The following is an 8,709-nucleotide window of genomic DNA, read 5'->3' as shown; positions in this document are numbered from 1 at the left end:
ACACTTGAGCAAAGACTGCCTGTCTGCCATCTCCTGGGCCCCCCATGGGTTGAGAATTTGTGGAGAAGCTGGACAGGGAGATACCCTTCCTTTGTGCCATGTGCATGAGTGTAGTTGTTTCATTTACTAAATCCATCCATAATACCTAGTGTTTGAGTAGTAGGAGTAGCAGTAGTATTACACTGCTGAAACGAGAAGAACTTTGTTTCTCTCTGAGAGAGTCCATCCTTGATATTTCTTTTATGCCTGGTCCTTTTATGAAATCATTGTAGAGCTCAACAGTCAAAGTATATCCTCAGGAAATACATTAGATCTCTTCTGTGCAAGGAAGAATTATGGGACTAACAAGAGATTTTTGTTTTATCAAATTTCTAAAAACTGATACAGAGGAGGGAATATTTTCAACAATTTTTTTGAGAGTGGTAAAATTAAGCTGATTTAAAGACTTGTATTTTCTGTGCTATTGCCTGAGCACAACCCACTTCTCCATGAAACTTTTATCTTAGCTGTCAGGACAGAGACATAAGCACGACTCTAGCAATTTGTATTCCAGACAGACACATAAATTCATCACTAAAGAGTCAGAAAATGGAAGGAAGCTGCAATGAAGCTGCATTGAATGAAATGAACAAGAAACTGCATGGGATGCCTCATAACATAGCTTTGCTCAGGACTAAACCACTGCCATAATTGATCCCTTTGGAGGCTGAAAGAACCTTGACCTCAGAGGGAAAAAAGGAGGAAGGGAGATACAAATGAACATGAATTATGTCAAGTGTTTTCCACCTGTTACCTTTACTTTAGTTAATGAAACCAATAGTCTTATCCAAAATTTACCATTGAAGTCACATTACTACTAAGTGGTAAGCAGAAGGATTTGAATGTGCATCCATCTTTTAAGCTTGCATTTATTCTGGCTCTTGCTGCTTCACTGAGAAACTACATGCTTAGAATTTCTTTCTTAAATGATTGGAGTTACTAACAATATTGAGGTGGGTCATCTCTTTTTAGCTCCAATGTGAGCCTAGAGAACTTCTCACCCATTTTTTTCTGTATGTGTGCAACCCAACGTACCAAGCTTACACATTATTAGGTAAGCATTTAAACTGTGCTATACTTTGTCTCATTTGCTAATCCATATAAATAGGAACTTTCTACCTTTCTTCATTTCTAGACCTAATGATTATTCTCCTACCCAACTTTCTTATGTTTTAAAGGCATGACTGGAGGGAGTAGTTTAAATGTAGTTATTGTTTTAGGTGTTTTAATTGTTTCATCAGAAATTCCCATCTAGACCTTGAGGGTGTGATGCTAACTGAAATAAGTCCGATTGAGAAAAGAAATACCATAGGATTTCACTCATATGTGGAATCTAAAGAAACAAATGAATAAACACATTCAATGTAGCATCAGACTTATAAATACAAACTGATGGTTGCCAGAGGGAAGGGGGCCAGGGGAATGGGCAAAATGGGTGAAGGAGGGTGGGAGATACAGGCTTACTCTTATGGAATGAATAAGTCATGGGTATAAAAGGCACAGCACAGGGCATATAGTCAATGACATTGTAATAGTGTTGTACGGTGACAGATGGTGGCTGTACTTGTGGTGAGCACAGCATAACCCATAAGAAAGTTGAATTGCTATGCTGTACACCTGACACTAATGTAACACTGCATGTCAACTCTATGCAAATACAAAAAATGAAAAAAAGAAAAGACATCCCCGTCTATTGGCAACTTGACTGTCTTATTGAATCCTGCAGAAACTGTCAGCTTGCTGGAACAGCCTCTGTTCTGATGTCAGCATGGAGATTCTACTCTTAAAATAGGGCTCTTCTTCGTTTTGGTCCTCTCTGATTCATGATGTAACAGCTCAAAGAAAGAAGTGTGGCTGTCCCGCTGGAATCTCTGCCAGCCCCTATCCACATCATGTGGTTACTCTGTAATGATGCCCTGTCACTTAAAATGGGATTTTGCATGAATGCATCATATAACTGAATTACCCTGTTGCAAGCAAATAGCTTATTTTCTCCAGATCCATAGTCCGGAAAAATGACACAAGAAATGACATATTAGATGCCTTCATACTTTGACTTCATTTTTGGCTTTGCCACAACTTACATATGATTACAGATGGTAGAAAACTAAACTGCCCAGGCTTCAATTTTTTTGACGACTACCATCTTACTTGTGCAAAAAGGGGCTTACCAAGAAACCAGTACTGGCTATTCCTTCTCCTCTCCTCTGCATGTCATGAGAATGAATCCAGGGCCTGGGAATTCATCTTCAAGGCTGAGAAAACTGGGGCAGCCTAACCTGCTTACCACGTCCATGGACTTTGAACTCTTTGCAGCACCTGAGTCTGGAGCTGTGGATGAGTTAATATTAAAAACATCATGTGATCTGTCAGCCTATGTTGTGATAAACTGCCATTGGAGGAAGTGACAAGCGCTGTGAAAGCTTCTTTTCTGAATAAATTCCAGTGACACTCCTCTATTTTAGCAACTCAACATTCGGCATTTGGACTTAACTGCACACTTAACCCTCGCTCCTTATATTTTCCTGCTTTGGTGTACTGATGTTGTTTTATTAGGAAGTCACCATCACCAAATTTTTCTGTCTAGAGGAGACTTTCTTTTTGCTTCACCATTTCAAACTCACAAATGGGCAGATTCAGAGTCAAGGGAATGATGTGCGATGCTTACTTTCTCTCTTGGCCTTAGAAGTGAGCTCTCTGTGGTTTGCATCTACTGCTTTGCCATAGGTGGTAACAGACACACAACATGAGCAATGCTAGTAAGTGTTTGTTTTCAGAAAGATTCCTTATAAGTCAGTTTCTTACAATATCCACAGGACATCACTCTAGCTTCTAGCAATCAACATGCTGCTTTGCAAAAACATTTTACAATCTGACCTCTAGTCTCCCCCTTTAGCTCTTCTTCCCCAACTTCCCAGTACCCTAGTTAAATATTTGCCTGATCATTGCCATAGCTCTGTATATACCTCAGTCCTGTTTCAATGCTAGTCCATCTTTTCTTTATAACCAGGTTACTTTCTGAGAGACAAATCTGATCACTGCCTGAAATACTCAAGTAGGATCTCCTCTACCTATAAGATATATTGTATACTTCATAGCCTGACACTCATCTTCTGACTACAACCTGTCTTTCTCTGATTGTTTTATTTGTATTTTTTATGCCATTATATTTTGGTGGCTCTTAGAAATGCATACAATCTAATAAGCTAAAAATGAAAGACGAAAGGAATCAAATCAAAGGGATTGATGATATCTAATTTTCCCTTTTGCTTTGCCAATTTGATGAAATTGTCCTGTCAAAGTGGTATGAAAATCATTGCTGTATTGATGGAGGCAGCCAAAGGAAATTTTACACAAGTGCTCTGTAATTAAGTAGATATGAGAATTTACTTGCCCATTTCCCCTTCTCAAATCCTGTGTTTTGTCTTGGAATCAGATGATAGTATAGCATAGTTTATATGCAAATGTTTACATTTTTATTAGGATAATGTCAGCATTCTTGTGCAGGCATTGCTTTTCTAGTAAATGAGGAAAGATACTTCAAAAGTTGAGAAGTTTAAAAACAATTTAGGCAGTCTATTTTCTCCCCAATCTGGGTAAGGGCAGAACCAGAAATTAGATTAGAGTAGTTGGGTCTGAAATAGAAGCAGGAGAAAGTAAGACTTAGCATTTAATGGATGGCATAATCCATATGGAGCAGAGAATTTTAAGTAGTGGGAGCAGCATAAGCAAATGCATGAAAATTGAAAAACACATTATATGTTTAAATTATGGTGAATAAAAATGTTTGGGTAAAAATGAATTACGTCTGGAAATAGAAAGCAATATGGGCAGAAATGGTCCTTAGAACAGAGGACAGAAGATCTGAAATGCTGGACTAAGAGGTCTTACCATGACTCAATGAGCAGTAGGGAGCTTCTGGAAGAGTTTCTACAAATTGAGTTTGAGCTGTTCCATGTAGATGCAAGCGGAGTTGTTGGCTAAGATGCTGGGTGTATGGGTTTGTTCTGAACTCACTCTTTTCCAGGTTACATTGAAAACCTTCCATTTTTCATCTTGGGGACCTCCACTTTGGAAAGAAATGGAATCTGCAAGTTTAGACTCCTGAATGAACAAGCTTGGTAACTAAATGATACAAGTTCAAATTCCACCTGCAAGGATACACCTGTGTGACTTTGCCAGGGATCTCATCTATGTTTCCACTCATAAAATTAATGAGTAGGAATGATGTGCATGGGATGTGTGAGCAGATCACAGTATCACAACTGAGGGGCTGTGCACGGTCTGAGAAGCAGTGTCAGAGGCTTCTCAAGAGCTTTCTTAGGTAAGCAGAAAATGGAGCCTTTAAAAGCAGGAATATTCTACAGGAGGAGGTCAGCAGTGAGAGGCTTGGCAGCACCCGTGTTTAGTACCTTGAGAGCTTTTATAATATGTGCTTATTACTTGATCGTAACAATAACCACTGTGCTGAAAATTTGGAAATTGCAGAATAAGTATTAAAAAAGTTTGCAACCCAATCATCCAGTGATAATCACTATTAATATTGTGGTGTAAATACAGACAAGCTTTTTTCCTCCATGCATTACGTATTCTAATCCTGTACATACGTGTAACCCGCCTTCTTCTTAAAAATGTATGAGAGTACTCTTTGCAGGTCTAAGCACTTTTTTCCTCTCAGAAATAAGTGAAAGACAATCTGAGGTCAGCTTACTTCCAGCATAAGCAACAAAGAGTAAAATGGCATATGATTGCCATTTTGAGTATTTAGTGAAAATTTTACCTTATTATAAAACCACGGGCTGGGGCATGCCAAGTGTGCTGATAGAAATCATGCTGTGATAAACACAAATTCTTTCATATATTTATTTTTTTCCTTAGGATGAAATCACAGTAGCAGAATTTCTAGGTCAAAAAGTTGTGAATAATTTTAAAGATGTTAATGAATATTTCCAAATTGTCCCCCAGGAGTTTTTTAAAAAATAATTTATATTCCCCTGTTTTCCATGTACAGGTCAGTTTTGAAATTTAGGGGATAATGATTTAATGAATTGTTTGATTAATGAGCTCTTTGTGCAATGGCAGTGGAATGTATTAAGCATCAAGCCGGGTTGTTTGCTATAGTTTCATGTACATTGTCACTCCCCTTGATATTTTAGAAATATTTAAGCAGGTACTTAATAGATGATAAATAGCTTGCACCATATCCTTTGATTAAACATAAAACATTTATTATAACTCCCGAAGGTATTGGAAAAATCAGCAAAGCATATGAAAACACTTAATCTGGCTAGTTAGACATTTATAATGTAAGAGATACTTTTTGCGTGTTTATTAAAGTGGAATCAGATTTGAGAATTCTCAATAATTTAAATAAAATGTTCCCATGGAAGACACCATATGCTACCATCTAAATTTTGTGTGTTTTATTAATTCAGGGGGGAACCTATCTTAAGAGCTACAGGCAAAGCATAGTAAAATTTAACCAAAGCATTTATTCTGTTGAGTCATTCAAGGGATATATCCTTATGGGTGCAAAATAAATATTATTGAATTAGGACTTTAAATCCATAAAGGATCCAAAAGGGCAAGACCCACTTTCAAAATAGGAAAGGAACACAAGCAGAACTCCCTCTGTTTAACAAAAAACGATTCTGTAGGGATGTGATAAACTCGTAGAAGTTTTTTTTTTTCTTTTTACGTGGTAGTAGCTACAGACTGGTCCATCTGCTAAGAGTAGCTCCTGACCCGACTGATGAGTTCGTTCAGACAACAGGTTGTACCACTCAAGTATCACCACCACACAGGAAATCCTACAGTATCTGAGGGAGCAAAGAAATACTTCTCTTCTTTCTATTGACAACATTTGGCAACAGAGTTTCTGAGGGTTGTGGTTTAATGTAAGGAGTCCCATTTCGCTAATTACTGAATTTTAAACATCCATCACATGCCTAACCATTGTGTTAACTGGTAGACTGAATTTTAGTAAATGTTCTTTACTAGATTTTAAGGGACTTAAGAATATATACCTCATTTGGCAACCAGATTCTTATCATTAGTTTATAATAAGAGTGGAGTAGCTATATGCACATATAGCTTCTAGTGCTATCCCAGTGTATTGCAAACTGTCAATAAATTTTAGTTGTTTTTATTTAAAAGTTAATATTAGTTAATGTTGCTATGGCTATTTTATCATTATTACTGTTATTTTTAATTTTTTTTAATTTACTTTTGAGAGAGAGAGAGAGAGAGAGAGAACAAGTAGGGGAGGGGGAGAGAGGGGGAGAGAGAGAGAGAGATACAGAAACGGAAGCAGACTCCAGGCTCTGAGTTTTCAGCCCAGACCCCAATGCGGGGCTCGAACTCATGAACCCTGAGATCATGACCTGATGGCTTAACCCACTGAGCCACCCAGGTGCCCCTCCCATTTTTTAAATTATACAAAATAAGGAAATTCTTAGCCTTTAGCGCACATCTGTTGGGGTTCTTCTTCTTTAAAGGGTAAAAGTCTTTGGCACAAGGTGACATTTAGGATGAATGTCAAAAAGACATCTGAGGAATTGTCTCCCCAGTAACACCCTTCCTTAACCCACTCTCTTCTTTGTGAGGTTACTGAATGGCTACTTCGGGACTGCCATTTTCTCACATGACCCTTTTCTCCAGGTCAAATTTCTTGATATTTGGGAAAAGATGGTCTGCAGTGGGAGAGAAGGAATCCAATATGAGAGAGACACAAATAGAAGAGAGAAAGAGAAAGAGAGGAAGGGGGTGTGGAGGGAGAGAGGCTTTCATCACTCTGGTCGGAGCCCTAGCTGTTTTTGAGGCCCCAATAGATACCTAACCTTGTTTTTTGATGATTCGACTATAAATTGGAGTCCCTCTACCAATGAACTTCCCTTTCGTGTTTAAGCTGGTTTGGATTTGTCTTGGGCTTCAATACTGTCACTGTCTTCTCTGACTTCTTGTTATTCACGTTCAGGCTCTCAAGACCCACAATTGTCCTCAAATGGGGTGCACTTACTCTACTCTGCAACACATTAGCCCCAATAGTCTTGGTCTGAACATCATTTCATTACAACATGAGATGGGTGCTATCGATCAGGTCAGCCCTTGGTGCTGGCAGTGTTAAATGCCCAAATTCAAACAGCATTACTTATGCAAAAGAGAAGCCACATTCTAATCTCGTCTATATTTCAAAAACTCAAACGCTTCATGTTCTAGCAAATGATCACATGTGAGATGTGCCTTTCTCATTTTTGCCAGTTCTTCCACTTACTTATTCTCTCTTTCATTTGTCATGTGGCACTAGCACTGAGCAGCTTTTCTGTTTTTTTTTTTTTAAGGCAATTATTACTTCTATAATTTAGATAGCAATATGCATTTCAACTTAAATTTAAAACCCATGGGCAAGAGACTGATGTTTGTACATATCTAAAATAAGTCTGCTGGAGATGTGATTATTTTGGGTTTGGAATGCTTTAACATCACGAACATTAATTATATATTTTTCATAGTTAGTTCTAAGGCATCGGTGCTCCACCTCTGCTTTGCTAATACAATCATTATGCAGGAAAGGGTCAGGAATTCCATTAGAGATTCATTTGAGATGTGTCTATTTTTTGGCTCATTATCTGAATAATAGGCTCCCTAATTCTCTTATAAATAAATCAGGCACCATGGTCAAATGGTTAGATTTGTCAAATGGAGGACTAGGTCTAACATGAGGTAAGTGAGGCTGGAGGCTAAAAAATAAAAGGAGATACTCTCAGGGTTCTGCAAGTTGCCTGTGTCTCCTCACCTCATCCTGGCTATGTTGAAATGTCACAAGCTCGATTAGGAGATGTTCATGTGGACCAGGTGAGAAAATGAGACAGCATATGTACCAACTATGCAATTGAGAATATGTGCCAAAATTATATAGTATATGTACCAACTGTGGGATTAAGAAAAAGCCAGAACAACAGCAACAAAAAAAGAACTGATTGTTTAGCAGATCTGCCAGATTCACCTTCTTTCTTTCCTTACTGCATCCAGAAAGGTATCACCTGCATCTTTCAGCACAGGTCTATCCAGGAGGCATCCTAGAACATTAAGCAGAGCACCTAGGACTCAAGGTCATGTCCTTGAGTGGGTTACTCTTGATTGCGGAAAATCAACATATCATCATCCCCAAGTTCCTTTTCTGCTAGGTGGTCCTGGGTCTAAGCCATTTCCTCACTGGTGGTTACTCAGTAGGTTCTTGATTACTTTCAGCAGGTGACTGCCAGGGCAACTATGACAAGAGTGAGGTTTATTTTCAGCCACCCTATCCTATTTTGTTCCCCTTTTTCACATTGATGGTTTCTTTTTTCAGTTCTTTCAAGCTCCAATTGCCCTCATGGGCTCCCTGATTCCATTACTCATAGGGTGGGATCTGAATGCTGTTTATGCCAGCATGGAAATGACAAATGAACGTTTGAAATAGTATTCCTCTACAGGGAATGTGCAAGTGGGCAGGCACAGGTAAAACTTGGGTTGTGAGTGAATGGGTGGAAAGGTGGGCAGATTGGACATGGATTTAGAACAGGTGAGCCAGAACAGGTAAGCTTCAAGTTCAGCTCAAAAGGGTGACAACCTTTGATCCAAGGACAAAGACTGGATCTCCTCTGACCCTATCCCAAGAGTTCGCAAAAG

The sequence above is a fragment of the Herpailurus yagouaroundi genome, unplaced genomic scaffold (assembly GCF_014898765.1).
Source record: "Herpailurus yagouaroundi ecotype Mexico unplaced genomic scaffold, PumYag 188, whole genome shotgun sequence".
NCBI lineage: Eukaryota > Metazoa > Chordata > Mammalia > Carnivora > Felidae > Herpailurus > Herpailurus yagouaroundi.
Note: the sequence above shows the minus strand (reverse complement) of the source record.